This window comes from Oncorhynchus mykiss, chromosome 22, assembly GCF_057628025.1.
Source record: "Oncorhynchus mykiss isolate SJ-2025 chromosome 22, ASM5762802v1, whole genome shotgun sequence".
NCBI lineage: Eukaryota > Metazoa > Chordata > Actinopteri > Salmoniformes > Salmonidae > Oncorhynchus > Oncorhynchus mykiss.
In genome coordinates, this window is record NC_143043.1 from 48,058,263 (window position 1) to 48,074,524 (window position 16,262).

Here is a 16,262-nt window from a genome sequence, read left to right on the forward strand (position 1 = left end):
AAGCCCAGGTTGCTAGATGTGGTTGCTCAGAGAGAAGATTAAAGAAATCCATTTAAAAAAAGGGAGGATGTGTGTGGTTGGTTCTGAGAGTGATTTGAGAAGACATCAACGTTTCTTTTATTCTTACCAAGCAAGGTGGGTTCTCTTTTATAAGTCCCTCTCGCACGGCCCTTCAGTCAGTATTACAGATCTGAGACAGAGAGTGTCAGAGGTTAATATAAGGACAGGAGACAGAAAAAGTCTACTGTAAACCATACAGTACGGTTGCACAACAGGAAGAGGTAACCAGGAAGCTGGTGTAGCCAACCTCATTACCAACCAGAATCTACTGAACTGGAAGCTATCAGAGACCAGAGGGGAAACATACAGTTTCTCACTAAATCTTTCTGGCAGAGAATGTGCTATATTGTGTGTGTGTGTGTGTGTGTGTGCGTGCGTGCGTGTCACAGAAGAGTATGAGTATAGGTCCATCACAGACTGAAGTGACTGAGTGTTTGACAGACAAGGAGGATTACATTTTGTGTCACAGCAAATGCATGCGTTTCGGTGTGTGTGTGTGTGTGTGTGTGTGAGTACAGTGACTATCAGTCTTTGTGATTTAGACCAACTCTCACTCAAACAGAGCACTGAGTCACAACATCACACAGCCCTCCAGTCCACCGTGACCTCCCGTGCAGGCTAGCCTGGTCCCGGATCAGTTTGTACTCCCCTGTCATTGCCAAGACAATTCCATTATGCAGCTGAAATCAGAAACAGATCAGTCTTCATGCACTGAAGACAGGATCAACCCTGAATACCAAGAGCTTCCTCTGCACACTCCACCTCTCCTTTTCATTATATTACATTCCTCTATTCGACTAACTTCTTAACTCCTACTCATCCTCCCCTTCATCCCTCTAATCTCACATTCAACTTTCCATTACCTCTCCATCTCTTCACTTGTCTCTCATCTTTTCCCTTCTGTTCTCCGAGGTGTTTAAGCTCTGGTTTGGGTTATAAGACCAGACAATGCCTGGAGGCTGCATGCTCTCATCTCATAGGGGATACAATGTGGCGTGAAGGTGTGTATCAGTGAGTATATCAGTATATCTCCGAGAGGGGAAAAGTATTTTGTTCCCTCACAGGACAGGACAACCATGTCGTCTCCATTTCTCAGGGACGAAAAACACCAGCTAGCCAGAGAGGGAGGAAGAGAGACAGAGATTGTGTGCAAGTGTGATGATATGTATGTCTGTTCGTGTGTAGAATCATTTGAACGAGTGGCAGAAATAGCAGATGGTCATTCCACCTCAAAAAGCATCAGAAAGGGGACACCCACCATCTCAGACTGTTCTGTTAGAAACAGACAAGATAAAACATTCCTGCAACATTAATCTGTTTAAATATAATTAGATCTCTGAGAAATTAATCTGGCTGCACCCAAATTGGCCATTATATATGATAGGATTCATTAAATAAAAAAATAAAAAAATATATATATAGTACCTTGCTAGTGCTGCGTAGTCTAGCTCTCCTCTTCCCTGAGAGATATCATCATCACCTTCAGCTCCTGGCTTCAGCTAAATCAGACTTCTAAATACAGAAATGATTTCAGAACAATCTGAGATGGTGGGTTTGTCATGGCCTGCTGAAATGACCCCAGAGTCTCTAGATCACAAACACGGTTCCTTCCTCAGTACAAACAGGTTCTAAGAATCGGTTGTCTTCTCACAGCTCTGAGAAGGTCGCAGGTTGTCTTCTCACAGCTCTGAGAAGGTCGCAGGTTGTCTTCTCACAGCTCTGAGAAGGTCGCAGGTTGTCTTCTCACAGCTCTGAGAAGGTCGCAGGTTGTCTTCTCACAGCTCTGAGAAGGTCGCAGGTTGTCTTCTCACAGCTCTGAGAAGGTCGCAGGTTGTCTTCTCACAGCTCTGAGAAGGTCGCAGGTCTACTTGCTGTATTGAACCACCGGCTCCCGGGTGGGCGGAGCGGTTTAAGGCACTGCATCTCAGTGCTAGAGGCGTCACTGTAGACACCCTGGCTCGATGCCGGGCTGTATCACAACCGGCTGTGATCTGGAGTCCCATAGGGCGGCGCACAATTGGCCCAGCATCATCCGGGTTAGGGGAGGGTTTGGCCGGGGTAGGCCGTCATTGTAAAATAAGAAGTTGTTCTTAACGGACTTGCCTAGTTAAATAAAGGTTAAAAAAACAAAAAACATCACTGACCGAGTGTGAAGCTCCATGTTGAGGTTTGTCCACTACGCAGCAGGTCATGGTGCCATTTGGCCCGTAAACAAATTCAAAACAACCAGGGAACTCAAGGCTAATTTTTGTGTGGCTTACAAAGGTCTGGGAGGGGACTTAAGTGTTACCCTCACAATTGGCTTAGCTTGGATCACAGGGATAGGCCTAGATACCGTGGAATGTACAATAGAATGTCTGTCATTCTAGTAGATCAGGAGGGGACTACTAACAGGTGAATAATGGCACCGGAGGAGATGGCTGCCGTTTTACCGTTTCCTAACCAATTGTGTTATTGTGTGTGGTTTTTTTTGCATTATTTGCAACTTATATTGTACATAATGTTTCTGCCACCATCTCTTATGACCGAAAAGAGGTTCTAGATATCAGGACAGCGACTACTCACCTCGTAATGGACAACGTTTTCTTTTTCTTTAACGAGGCTGTTTAAAGGATTTCCTTCAAATACCCGACAAGGCCCAAATCCCAGAGATTCGCAGGAGAAAGAGACAGAGATATCGGGGACGTAGGTCAGGGCGCCTTGTAAGGATGACGGAAAGTGGGTAATGTGCCACTACCATCAGTCCTATTAGAGTACACCACAATCAAAATAGACTAACTACGATCACAAATATCCTACCAACGGGACATTAATAAAAACTGTAATATTTTATTTTTCACCAAGTCGTGGCTGAACAACGACATTAATAACATACAGCTTGTGGGGTTTACGCTGCATCGGCAAGGTAGAACAAGGGGTGGTGGTCTGTGTATATTTGTAAACAACAGGTAGTGCACCAAGTCTAATAGTAAGGAAGTCTCAAGGTTTTGCTTGCCTGAGGTAGAACACACTATTTACCAAGAGAGTTTATCTTTATCCAGACGAGCTAAATTACTTCTATGCTCACGTCGTGGCAAGTAACACTGAGACATGCATGAGAGAATCAGCTGTTCCGGACGACTGTGTGAATACGCTCTCCACAGACGATGTGAGTAAGATATTTAAACAAGTCAACATTCACAGGGCCGCAGGGTCAAACAGATTACCAGGACGTGTGCTCCGACCAACTGGCAAGTGTCTTCACTGACATTTTCAACCTCTCCCTGTCGGAGACTGTAATACCAACATGTTTCAAGTAGACCACCATAGACCCTGTGCCCAAAGACACTAAGGTAACCTGCCTAAATGACTACCGGTCCGTAGCACTCACGTCTGTAGCCTCAAGTGCTTTGAAAGGCTGGTCATGGCTCACATCAACACCATTATCCCAGAAACCCTAGACCCACTCCAATTTGCATGCAGCCCCAACAGATGATGCAATCTCTACTGCACTCCACACTGCCCTTTCCCACCTGGGCAAAAGGAACATTATGTGAGAATGCTATTCATTGACTACAGCTCAGCATTCAACAAGTGCCCTCACAGGTCACCCCCAGGTGGTAAGGGTAGGTAACAACACATTCGCCACGCTGATCCTCAACAGGGGGGGACCCTCAGGCGTGCGTGCTCAGTCCCCTCCTGTACTCCCTGTTCACCCATGACTACACAGCCAGGCACGACTCCAACACCATCATTAAGTTTACAGATGCCACAACAGTGGTAGGCCTACAGGAAGGTCAGAGACCTGGCCGTGTGGTGCCAGGACAACAATCTCTCCCTCAATGTGATCAAGACAAAGCATTTCACTGTAGGGTCTACACCGGTTGTATTCGGCGCATGTGACAAATAACTAACATTTGATTTAGTGTGTCTGCTCTACCCAGAAGTGTCTGTTCGTTATTTAAACCATGGCAATAAAATAACCCAACAGTAAATAGGGGTTCTAGTAAAAAAAATACTCCTTAGTGAGCAGCTCACATAGGCTACTGAGTGACTAGTCCACATACTCCATAGTGGATTGGCTTCTTCACTGATAGGATTCCTTAATACTTTCAATTCCTCATAATGAATTAATAGTAGGCTACGTTCACATCAGTAGCCAGCTGGCCCTTTGCACTAGGAGGAATCTTGGTACTGGTTCCCCCTCTTCAGACAGGAGGTAGCCGAGCCAACTCCTTAGCGGACTACACCGGACAGCTGCTGTGTAGGGCCGGGCCCATGCCAGTACCGCAGTATTCCTTAGCATCGTGTCAAGGAAACAAGACACATAGTATATGTAACTCCTTTAGGGAAACAGCCCTGACATTGTTGTCATCCAGAGTCAACATTTATTCATTTTCCAGGCTATAGAACAAAATATTTTTACATATAACAGGGTTTTAAAGAACCAAAAAAAAAAAAGAGAGTTGCTTTATGTTTTCGTTTTTGCCGTGGGGAAAAAAACATTGCGATACTGGTATCGTCACAGCCTATCTGAAGATCCCGTCTCGCTCTGGCTGGCCAGACACCATCTGGAACAAACAGACTTACGACCATGACCCCAGAGGAAGGGAGAGTGGTGGGATACTGTTACAGAGACAGACTATTCTCTCACACAGTCTGAAATGATCCCTTAGCCCCAATCCTGAGACACTTCTAAACCATGTGCTATAGATAATGTATTCAGAAAGCATGCACACCCATGGACTTTTTACACATTCTGTGGGGTTACAAAGTTGGTTAGGACTTCATGACTACAACAGGTGACCTTAGCGAAATGACCCTTTCCATCTTCAGAGGATGCAGCTTTCAATGACTTGACCTCTCATGATGTATTGCTTTGTTTTTTTGATGCTCGAGGCACTTTGAGATTCTATGAAAAGCTCTATATAAAAATCATGTTAATGCCATATTGGTTAGGACTACCCCCACCCAATCATCTCAGATATAGGCCTACAGGAAAGGTCGAGCCCAGTGGTGTCCAAACATTAGGACTGTGTGTATGTGTGTGGGCCAAATTGGAATCTCAGTGGTAAGGCCCAGATGGTCCAGGCAGATGTAGGGGTGGATTTTGGGCATCTGTGAAAAACTGCCAGTCAAACCAGTGGGATAAAGAAAGCACGTGGTTGGGAATAGACACAAGACTGGGACCAGGTAGCCAAACAAGTCAATTCCTAGCCACTTTGAGAGAGACATCATTTGGGAGGGAATCTCCCCACGTCCCACCAGGTGAAAAATAGAAAGGCATTGAAATTCAGTAATAAAAATCACCTACATTTAGGGCATTAACCAGAGAGTATCAGAATGAGAGCTGCCTGTGTATCCTTGTAGTCAACGCTTCCAACTGAGACCAAAGGACAAGGCTATGTGCTTTGAGGTAAGAGAAAGTAAAGAGCACGTTCTCTCTCACACACAGAGTTCAGGTGTGACCACTGGATCTATTTATTTTCCAACTCGCTGCAATAAATATTGGAATAAAATGCTTCCGGTGTGCATTTGTGCACTTACAGTGAGAAAAAATTAAATAATAATAATTGGATCACCTGAAAGAATCCACCCCCTTTGACATCCTCAAAAGGGCCATATTATCACATAGTTGCCATGGTAACAGACCCCGGTGTAACACACTAGGGTTATGGGTATTATATGTGATCTTTCTGCATCTTTAGCTTCCAGTTTCTCTTTCCCTCTCTCCATCAGTCTGTCTTTCAAGTCAACTAGGACTGAAAGGGAACAATGTAACACACCTTGTTCCAGGATCATCTGCAGGACCAGGGTTGGTTATCACTGCCTCAGGACTACCCTCAAAGCATCACATTGTAGGTCTGTTCATCACTGTTTTTTTCCTCTCCCAGGTGTCTGTTTTCCCCCCGGTTTTCAGGTTTCCGCTCTACAAAAAAAAAATGCTCTCCAAAACAATGCTTAAACCACATCAGGACACCACTTCTGAAATGTTGACCAATGTAAGAAATGTTGATTTTTGGGTATAGTTACCCTTTAATTCAACTGTGCCAGAGACTGGCTGGTCTGGATAGCAATATGTCTGTAGCACTCATATGATTGCAGAGTTTGCAAAACAAATGACCACTGGTTTTATGCAAATAATCATGACTCCGTTCTGCCAGGTAGGCATAGGCTTTTGGGAAACATTTCCATCTACCAGAAGACTGTTTATGACATTAGCATCATCGCTAACGGCTACACAACGTGGTAGACACACACACCCACACCTCTTCAGAAAGTTGCAGGAAAATACAGATCACTGATGCATTTTGTTCATGTCTTCAACACATTTAGTTCAATACATTTTACTTCAATTTAACTTCAATAAATCAGTCAATTAAATAAAGTAATAGATTAACTTGTATGTATTTTATGTATTTTCTAATACATTCAGTTGATTTCCTACTAAGCTATTCAAAGTAAAGGAGGCTCATCATATAGTCAGACTAAGCAGAGAGAGCAGAGCAACTCCTTGGGTTGAACATACAGTACCCGTGTCAAATTATGATTCACACAAGCAGGAGGCGAGAGACAGAAAGCCTGTCAAAGTACCACTGATGTGATGCACACCTCAATAGGTGGTTCAGTTATCCTCATGACATGGGACACGTGGGGAGATGGGCACTGTCAGACAAACGCCTTGGCCCACTCCTTGAGGCTTGCTGTTGTGTCCAAAAACACTAATTTTGCTCAAAACATTTATCTACCCTAACACTTTTATTTAACTAGGCAAGTCAGATAAGAACAAATTCTTACTTATAATGACGGTCAACCGGGGAACAGTGGGTTAACTGCCTTGTTCAGGGGCAGAACGACAGATTTTTACCTCGTCAGCTCTGGGGTACGATTTAGCAACCTTCCGGTTACTGGCCCAACGCTCTAACCACTAGGCTACCTGTCGCCATGAAAGCTGAAATACGTAACTTTTTGGGCGACCCGATCAAATTCACATAGAAATGTGAGTTATAGATCAGTCACTCATTGAAGGAAAGTCTAAGAAGTGGTAGGTCTGTTCTGTGCTCTATTTCCCGTTCTTAAAATGTATTTTTTGCGTCTTTTACTTTCAGATGTGTACACCAGCTTCAAAACAGCTGAAAAATACAACATTTTTGGTTATGGAAAATATATTTCACAGCGGGTAAGATGCTGCAATGATTTTCTACACTATGGTTGCTTGTTTTGTCAAAAACTGAAAATAGCCGAACTATTAAAATGCTAGCAACCGGGAAATGGCAGAGCGATTTCACCATAGTGCACATTACTGTAGTCATTAGTGAGATATTGTTTTAAAAACAGGAAAAGTTCAGAAATAGCTGGAGTGTGTCTTTACCTTTATTGTCCATAACTGTTGGTTACGAGACGATAGGATTATTGTGCCCGCCCTGTGTTTGTGTGTCTACGTCTTAGAGCGCAGTGAACAGGCTAGCTGTCTGTCTTGGCTCACCCTTTCAGTGTGCTTTCTAATTCACCACAAGGACATGCTTCGTAAACAACGGGTGTAGACTAACAGTGAAATACTTACTTGCAGAGGAAAATAATGAGAAATAATAGAAAAATAACAAGGAATAAATGCACAATGAGTAAAGATAACTTGGCTATAGTATCAGTACTGGGTCAATGTGCAGGGGTACGAGGTACAAATGTACAGAAAGTGTCCTTTTGCCCATCTTAATTTTTTTATTTTTACTAGACACTTTGAGATATGGATTTCTCTTTGCAACTCTGCCTAGAAGGCCAGCATCCCAGAGTCACCTCTTCACTGTTGATGTTGAGACTGGTGTTTTGCGGGTACTATTTAATGAAGCTGACAGTTGAGGACTTGTGAGGCATCTGTTTCTCAAACTAGACACTAATGTACTTGTCCTCTTGCTCAGTTGTGCACCGGGGCCTCCCACTCCTCTTTCTATTCTGGTTAGAGCCTGTTTGTGCTGTTCTGTGAAGGGAGTAGGATACAGCATTGTACGAGATCGTCAGTTTCTTGGCAATTTCTCGCATGGAATAGCCTCCATTTCTAAAAACAAGAATAGACTGACGAGTTTCTGAAGAAAGTTCTTTGCTTCTGGCCATTTTGAGCCTGTAATCAAAACCACAAATGCTGATGCTCCAGATACTCAACTAGTCTAAGGCCAGTTTTATTGCTTCTTTAATCAGAATTTTTCAGCTGTGCTAACATAATTGCAAAAGGGTTTTCTAATGATCAATTAGCCTTTTAAAATGATAAGCTTGGATTAGCTAACACAACGTGTCATTGGAACACAGGCGTGATGGTTGCTGATAATGGGCCTCTGTACGTCCATGTAGATATTCCATTAAATTATGATTATTTTTTAAATCTGCCGTTTCCATCTACAATAGTAATTTACAACATTAACGATATCTACACTGTATTTCTGATCAATTTGATGTTATTTTAAAATGGACAAAAAAATGTGTTTTTCTTTCAAAAACAAGGACTTTTCAAAGTGATCCCATTCCTTTGAACGGTAGTGTGGGAAGGGAAAAAGTGACTCGGCAACAGGATAGATAATAAGCAGAACCATCAGCGTATGTGATGAGTCAAAAGTGGGGCAATGCAAATGGTTAACTATTTAACTAAATAGCTATCCGGGCCATTTAGCAGTCTTATTCCTTGGGGGTAGAAGCTGTTCAGGGTCCTGTTGGTTCCAGACTTGAGAGGGAAGAGGTGTTGTCGTGCCTTCTTCACAAATGTGTTGGTGTGTGTGTGTGTGGACCATGTTAATTCCTTAGTGATGTGGACCCAGAGGAACTTCAAGCTCTCGACCTGCTCCACTACAGTCAATGTGGATATGAGCGTGCTCGTCCCTCCATTTCCTGTAGTCCACAATCAGCTCCTTTGTCTTGCTGACATTAACCTTTCTGATCTCCCCATCCCGGATCCGGGATCGTGAATACAGACTCAAGCTCATTACCATAACGCAACGTTAACTATTCATGAAAATCGCAAATGAAATGAAATAAATATGCTAGCTCTCAAGCTTAGCCTTTTGTTAACAACACTGTCATCTCAGATTTTCAAAATATGCTTCTCAACCATTGCAAAACAAGCATTTGTGTAACAGTATTGATGGCTAACGTAGCATTTAGCATTAGCATTCAGCTGGCAACATTTACACAAAAAAACAGAAAAGCATTCAAATAAAATCATTTACCTTTGAAGAACTTCAGATGTTTTCAATGAGGAGACTCTCAGATAGATAGCAGATGCTCAGTTTTTCCAAAAAGATTCTTTGTGTATTAGAAATAGCTCCGTTTTATACATCACATTTGGCTACCAAAAAAAATCTGAAAATTCAGTCCTCAAAACGCGAACTTTTTTCCAAATTAACTCCATAATATCGACTGAAAACATGGCAAACGTTGTTTAGAATCAATCATCAAGGTGTTTTTCACATATCTCTTCATTGATACATCGTTCTTGGACACATGGTTTCTCCCCTATATCAAATGGAAAAGTACGAGCAGCTGGCAATTGTGCACCGAATTCCACGCAGGACACCAGGCGGACACTTGGAAAATGTAGTCTCTTATGGTCAATCTTCCAATGATATGCCTACAAATACGTCACAATGCTGCTAAGACCTTGGGCGAACGACAGAAAGTATAGGCTCATTCCTTGCGCAATCACAGCCATATAAGGAGACAATGGAAAACAGAGCTTCAGAAATTCTGCTAATTCCTGGTTGATGCATCATCTTGGTTTCGCCTGTAGAATGAGTTCTGGGGCACTTACAGACAAAATCTTTGCAGATTCTGAAACTTCAGTGTTTTCTTTCCAAAACTGTCAAGAATATGCATAGTCGAGCATCTTTTCGTGACAAAATATCGCGCTTAAAACGGGAACGTTTTTTATCCAAAAATGAAATAGCGCCCCTAGAGATCTAACAGGTTTTAAGGGAGAAGTTGTTGTCCTGGCACCACTGCCAGGTCACTGATCTCCTCCTTACAGGCTGTCTCATCGTCATCGGTGATTATGTCCCCATTGCGTAGTCAGCAAACAATGGTGGTGTTGGAGTTGTGCGCGAACAGAGAGTACAAGAGGGGATTAAGAACACACCCCTGAGGGGGGGCCCCACCCTGTGTTGAGGGTCAGTGTTGCGGATGTGTTGTTGCCTACCCTCACCACCTGGGAGAGGCCCGTCAGTAAGTCCAGGATCCAGTTGCAGAGGGAGGTGTTCTGTCCCAGGGACCTGAGCTCAGTGATGACCTTGGAGTTGCCTTGGTCTACCCCCAGTCACCATTCATTCACTTCTCAAGGGTAATGGGATTAAGCCTGGTCTTACTATCCCCCTCCAAGTCCTTCTCCGTAGGTCCGGCCACCTCTCCTGCAATGACAATGCTAAAGTGGAAACGTTTGACTAATTAAACATTCCCTCAATGTTACTTTACTCTGTGCCAAGTCCTTTTCAGTGCTACCATGACATGTTCAGCGTGTAACACACCCTGCAATCCCAGAAATATAGCCTGAAGGTTGTAGCTTCAGTCAAAAGAGAAGTGTACACAAAATCCAGAAACTACCAAGTGATTCCATACATTGAAAGTAGTTCCGTGGAGTTTGCACTCTGACCCTTGCTGGATGCAAGCGTCGCTCTGCTCCGTTGCCAGTGAACTCATGATTCAGAAATCTGTTAAGTGTGGACAAATTAGTTGTTTTATTGAAAGCGTAAAGTCAAATGAGGTACTTTTGTCAAAAGTACTATCAGTTTTGTGTCAGGAAATAGGTACCTTTCCACCTAAAACATTTGAGTATTTTTTAATCGTTGTTTTATTTCCGACTGCCATATGTGCCCCTGTGGGGGAGACTGCTGTGTCAAAAACGTCACGATGTGCCCGTAGATGATGCTTGAAGTTTTTTGGGGGTGAGAAGGTGCATATGAACAAGATATGTAATCTAAAATTATGGGGACAGAAAATCGAAGGTTGCTAAGATACCGCTGTTGCTACTGTACAGCTGTTGCTACATGTCCAAATGAAAAAAATATGGCAACTACTGTCTAATAATAATAAAACAACATACATGATTAACAACAAAACATTGTTGTACAACAAATGTTACTAATAGGCTAGCCCATTAATGGACTAAAGGAGTCTAACACTAGTCCTTATTGTCCAAGGACCTTATGTGTTCTGTTTAGAGGTGAATTGGCTCTGGATGCCAAAACACCAAATGCTCCATCTAAACATGAATCGATTCTGGTTCTAGAAACATAAAACCCTCTCCTTTCGTATCACATCAAAATAATTTCACAAGTGCAAAATATACATTTTTCAGTGACAACACGTTTGTGGCGTCCGTCTTCTGTTTACACAGGTGTTTGGAGTCACAGATAGCTAAATAGCACACTGTCTGCCGTCTGTTTTCCTTAAACATGTTGGCACATTTATCAGAACATTTTGCCATATGTATGTAGTTTAACAAGTGATTTATTTTGCTCTTCACTCAGTCGCTTAGTAGCCTAGCCTACTCCCAACCAAAAGCCTGTGATTGTAGGTAACTCCAAAAGCCCTTGAAGGTTGTGAGAAATGAACACGGGAATCAAATGCTTTCGAAAATAGAAATGAATAGCAATTCTATCGGTATTAAGACCCTTCCCTCCCTTCCTGTCACATCACTTTTTGATATGACAGCGATTCCACACGTTCTTGTGACAATTAAATGGGAAAAAATATGATTTGAATTTTATTCTGTTATATTCTTACTATAAAATAAATGTGTGTTGACTGATTGGGGTAGGTGTGTCTTGTCTGTTCAACAAAATAAATTATGTTACATCCAAATTAAGTTAACTCAAAATACGCTAGGCCTGTTTTAAAATGGGGTCGTGTCCACCGGTTCCCCACAAGGTTGTGTGCCCTCTCCTCTACTGTACATGCTAATGACTGGCGTAGCAAACATGGGGGAGCATGGCCTGTGGTAGATGACTGTGTCATGGGGGAGCATGGCCTGTGGTAGATGACTGTGTCATGGGGGAGCATGGGCTGTGGTAGATGACTGTGTCATGGGGGAGCATGGCCTGTGGTAGATGACTGTGTCATGGGGGAGCATGGCCTGTGGTAGATGACTGTGTCATGGGGGAGCATGGCCTGTGGTAGATGACTGTGTCATGGGGGAGCATGGCCTGTGGTAGATGACTGTGTCACGGGGGAGCATGGCCTGTGGTAGATGACTGTGTCATGGTGTGAGAACTGCCTCCTCCAAATGAATGTCTCCAAAACTAAAGACATGGCCAATGACTTTAGAAGGCAGCCACTGAACCCCACACCCACTGTGGTTACGGGAAATGGCATTGAGCTGGTCAGTACCTACAAGTGCCTGGGAACAGTGTTGGACAACGTATTGACGTTTGAGGAGAACACAGATGCCACCTGTAAGGGACAGCAGTGACTTTCTTTTTAAAAGATGAACTTGTCTTATGTCAGTAAGACAATGAGGGCACTCTGTTACAGGAGTTTCATTGAATCCGTATTGATGTTATCGATGGTGGCCTGGCAATCTTAATGTTTGCGACAGAAATAGGTCGGACGGTGTGGTTAAGGTGGCCGGCCAGGTCATCGGGTTGCAACAGGCACAGCTCTCATTCAGAAAGCAAGTGGTGAGGAGAGCTAACAGTATCCTAGACTGTCCTGGTCACCCTCTCCGAGACCATTTTGCACTCTTCCCCTCGGGTCATCGGTTTAGACTTCCCCGAGTCAAGAGCAACAGATACAGGAACACGTTTATCCCACAGGCCATACATTTTCTGAATCTGTACATGAAATGCATATTTATTGCTGCAATTTTGCAGACTGATTAATCCTTTCTTAATCGATCTCATTGTTTCATGTTATGTGTATATCGGTTGTATAGTTGTCACCCAATTGGGACAATTACGTAAGATAACAGAAGATGGTGCTGACCGAGGGCTGCCTCACTTCTTCTAGTCCTTAGGAAAATGTTTTTTAACAAGCATTTCGCTACACTTGTAATAACATCTGCTAACCATGTGTATGTGACCAATAAAAATTATTAATTTAAACTTAAGTGCCTTGCTCAAGGGCAGAACGGATGATTTTCCCACCTTGCTAACTAACTGAATTGTTTGAAATGAACATTTAAATCTCAATAAAAACGAAAATACATTTTATTAGTCCTAATGTTTATTTAACATTTATTTAACTAGGCAAGTCAGTTATGAACAAATTATTATATGCAATGATGGCCTACCTTCTTAGCAACCTAACAAACAACAAATTAATATTTTTGATGGTGTATATTAAATGGATTTACTAAAATAAAACACTCACCCACATCTGCACAACACTATTACCACTCAGCAGCACCTGCATTCTGGCATGGGCGGTACAAAAATGTGTATGCGGGCAAGAACGGGGTAAAAATGGGCCTATTTGAAAGGGTGTCGTAAACAATGCCCACATTTCTTTTAAAGCAAAATTGCCATAAATCCTATGTGAAAACAGTATGAGAGTCACGATCAAGGGCTACAACTACCAATAAAACTAAGTACCTTTAATATGTACATACTTACGAATATATCCATCCACATGGTGATGTTTCTAATAGTTAAAACACAAACAGAATGTTCTTAGTTAGCACTTTTTTGAAATGTGTTTCTTAAATTCACTCAAGGAGATTCCTTTTACTGGTGCAATAGCATAAAGGGGATTTTTACACCGTTCAGAACCGCAAAGGCACGCAGGAGAGTTTGCACTAAAGTAACCCCGAGGTGGTACGACAACGTACGCATGCCAAGTCAGCGCTACTGACACAGAAGAACACATGCCGTGTCACCGGAACCCAGAGAGTGTATCAGGAATTGCATATTATTTTATCACGAAGATGTTTGTGATATTCAGTTTGCGAATTCTTCATCAATGCACATAAAAACCTTAGCTGCATTGAAACTCACTAGCTAGATGATTGGTCAGCAAACGTAACTACAAACATCAAATCATGATGCATGAGGAGACCAATCTAGTTAGCTAGACGTCTAGGAAACTAATACGAAATTGTATTGCTGTAGCATGGAAGGTATACAACTTCACAATACATGTTTTTATTCTAACTATATAGCGTTAGCTAGCTACCCAACAGCAAGACAACGCTAGCTAACGTTAATTGTAACCCTTGCTGTAATACGGGGTGAAACGCTAGCTAAAGTTGACGTTACCTGATTTCGCCGTGGGTTGGATCTCCGGATTTGTTTCAGTTTTGCAGATGCTAGGATTTTCACTAGTGCTGCCACCTTGATTCCTATATAAATTATTCTCTGTAGCTAGCTAATTCACTCAGGATGGTTGCTATTGTTTAGTCGTTGAAGCTCTAGTAGTGTGTGATTGCGGGCCGCAATACGGGGCGTTCAAGCATGTGGGCATTCCTGCATATGCAGGAACGCCCCCCCTCGAGCATCCCATTGGTTCTTTCATGAACGCCCCCCACCTCGATCATCCGATTGGTTCCTGTATGAACATCCTCCTCGAGCATCCCATTGGTTCCTGCATGAACCCCCCCCCCCCCCTCCCCCCGACCTTCTAAATAAAATTGACATCAGGATAGATAATAATAATGTATTTGAGGTAGACATGTACATGAAGGCAGGGTAAAGTGACTAGACATCAGGATAGATAATAATAAGGTATTTGAGGTAGACATGTACATGAAGGCAGGGTAAAGTGACTAGCCATCAGGATAGATAATAATAAGGTATTTGAGGTAGATATGTACATGAAGGCAGGGTAAAGTGACTAGGCATCAGGATAGATAATAATAAGGTATTTGAGGTAGACATGTACATGAAGGCAGGGTAAAGTGACTAGACATCAGGATAGATAATAATAAGGTATTTGAGGTAGACATGTACATGAAGGCAGGGTAAAGTGACTAGCCATCAGGATAGATAATAATAAGGTATTTGAGGTAGATATGTACATGAAGGCAGGGTAAAGTGACTAGCCATCAGGATAGATACTAAGAAGTGTAAAATAAATAACAGAGTAGCAGCAATTGATGAGTGTAAAAGTATGTTTGCTTGTGTTGATATATCTTTTTTTAATTTACCAGGGAAGTCAGTTAAGAACAAATTCTTATTTTTAAGGACAGCCGAGTGGGTTAACTGCCTGTTCAGGGGCAGAACGACAGCTTGTGAATCACAATTTACTATCTTTTGTGTAGAAAAACAGTAAAGTTTAGTCGTGGTGCTCAGTTCTTGGATGTGCAAACTACAAGCAAGCACAGTCAGCTCCGGATATGAACTTGCAACCTTTCGGTTACTAGTCCAACGCTCTAACCACTAGGCTACCCTGCCACCCCATATGCATGTAGTGTTTAAATGTGTGTGGAAGTGACAGTGTGTGTAAGTGAATGTGTATATAAAGTCTAGTGAGTGTGCTTAAGGTCAGTGCAAGATAGTGCAGATAGTTTGGGTACCAATAATTCACTCTTTAGTAGTTTGGCTATTTAGCAGTCTTCTGGCTTGGGGTAGAAGCTGTCTCGGAACTGGTTGGTGCGAGAGCCGATGCTCAAATCAAATTTTATTTGTCACACACACATGGTTAGCAGATGTTAATGCAAGTGTAGCAAAATGCTTGTGCTTCTAGTTCCGACAATGCAGTAATAACCAACGAGTAATCTAACCTAACAATTTCACAACAGCTACCTTATACACACAAGTGTAAAGGGATGAAGAATATGTACATAAAGATATATGAATGAGGGATGGTACAGAACGGCATAGGCTAGATGCAGTATTTGGTATCGAGTACAGTATATACATATGAGATGAGTAATGTAGGGTATGTAAACATATAAAATTGCCATTGTTTAAAGTGGCTAGTGATACATGTATTACATAAAGATGGCAAGATGCAGTAGGTGGTATAGAGTACAGTATATACATATGAGATGAGTAATGTAGGGTATGTAAACATTATATTAAGTGGCATTGTTTAAAGTGGCTAGTGATACATATTTACATACATTTTTCCATTATTAAAGTGGCTAGAGTTGAGTCAGTATGTTGGCAGCAGCCACTCAATGTTAGTGGTGGCTGTTTAACAGTCTAATGGCCTTGAGATAGAAGCTGTTTTTCAGTCTCTCGGTCCCTGCTTTGATGCACCTGTACTGACATCGCCTTCTGGATGATAGCAGGGTGAACAGGCAGTGGCTC

The 16,262-nt window shown here is 42.4% G+C and overlaps 1 protein-coding gene across 2 annotated transcripts in view; it reads right to left on the minus strand.

Moving 5' to 3' along the window:
• The window catches only part of LOC110501898 (1-acyl-sn-glycerol-3-phosphate acyltransferase gamma), a 28,748-nt gene extending 14,248 nt beyond the window's left edge, over positions 1-14,500 (minus strand). The window contains exons 1-3 of one of the 2 annotated variants that reach the window (XM_036959352.2): positions 14,268-14,447; positions 1,486-1,572; positions 128-190 (exon numbers count right to left, since the gene is read on the minus strand). The gene's annotated coding sequence lies outside the window, so the exon portion shown is untranslated. Of the gene's footprint in view, positions 1-127; positions 191-1,485; positions 1,573-14,267 lie in introns of both variants that reach the window. The other variant, XM_036959351.2, reaches the window with a different exon arrangement.
• Positions 14,501-16,262: the final 1,762 nt, after the last annotated feature.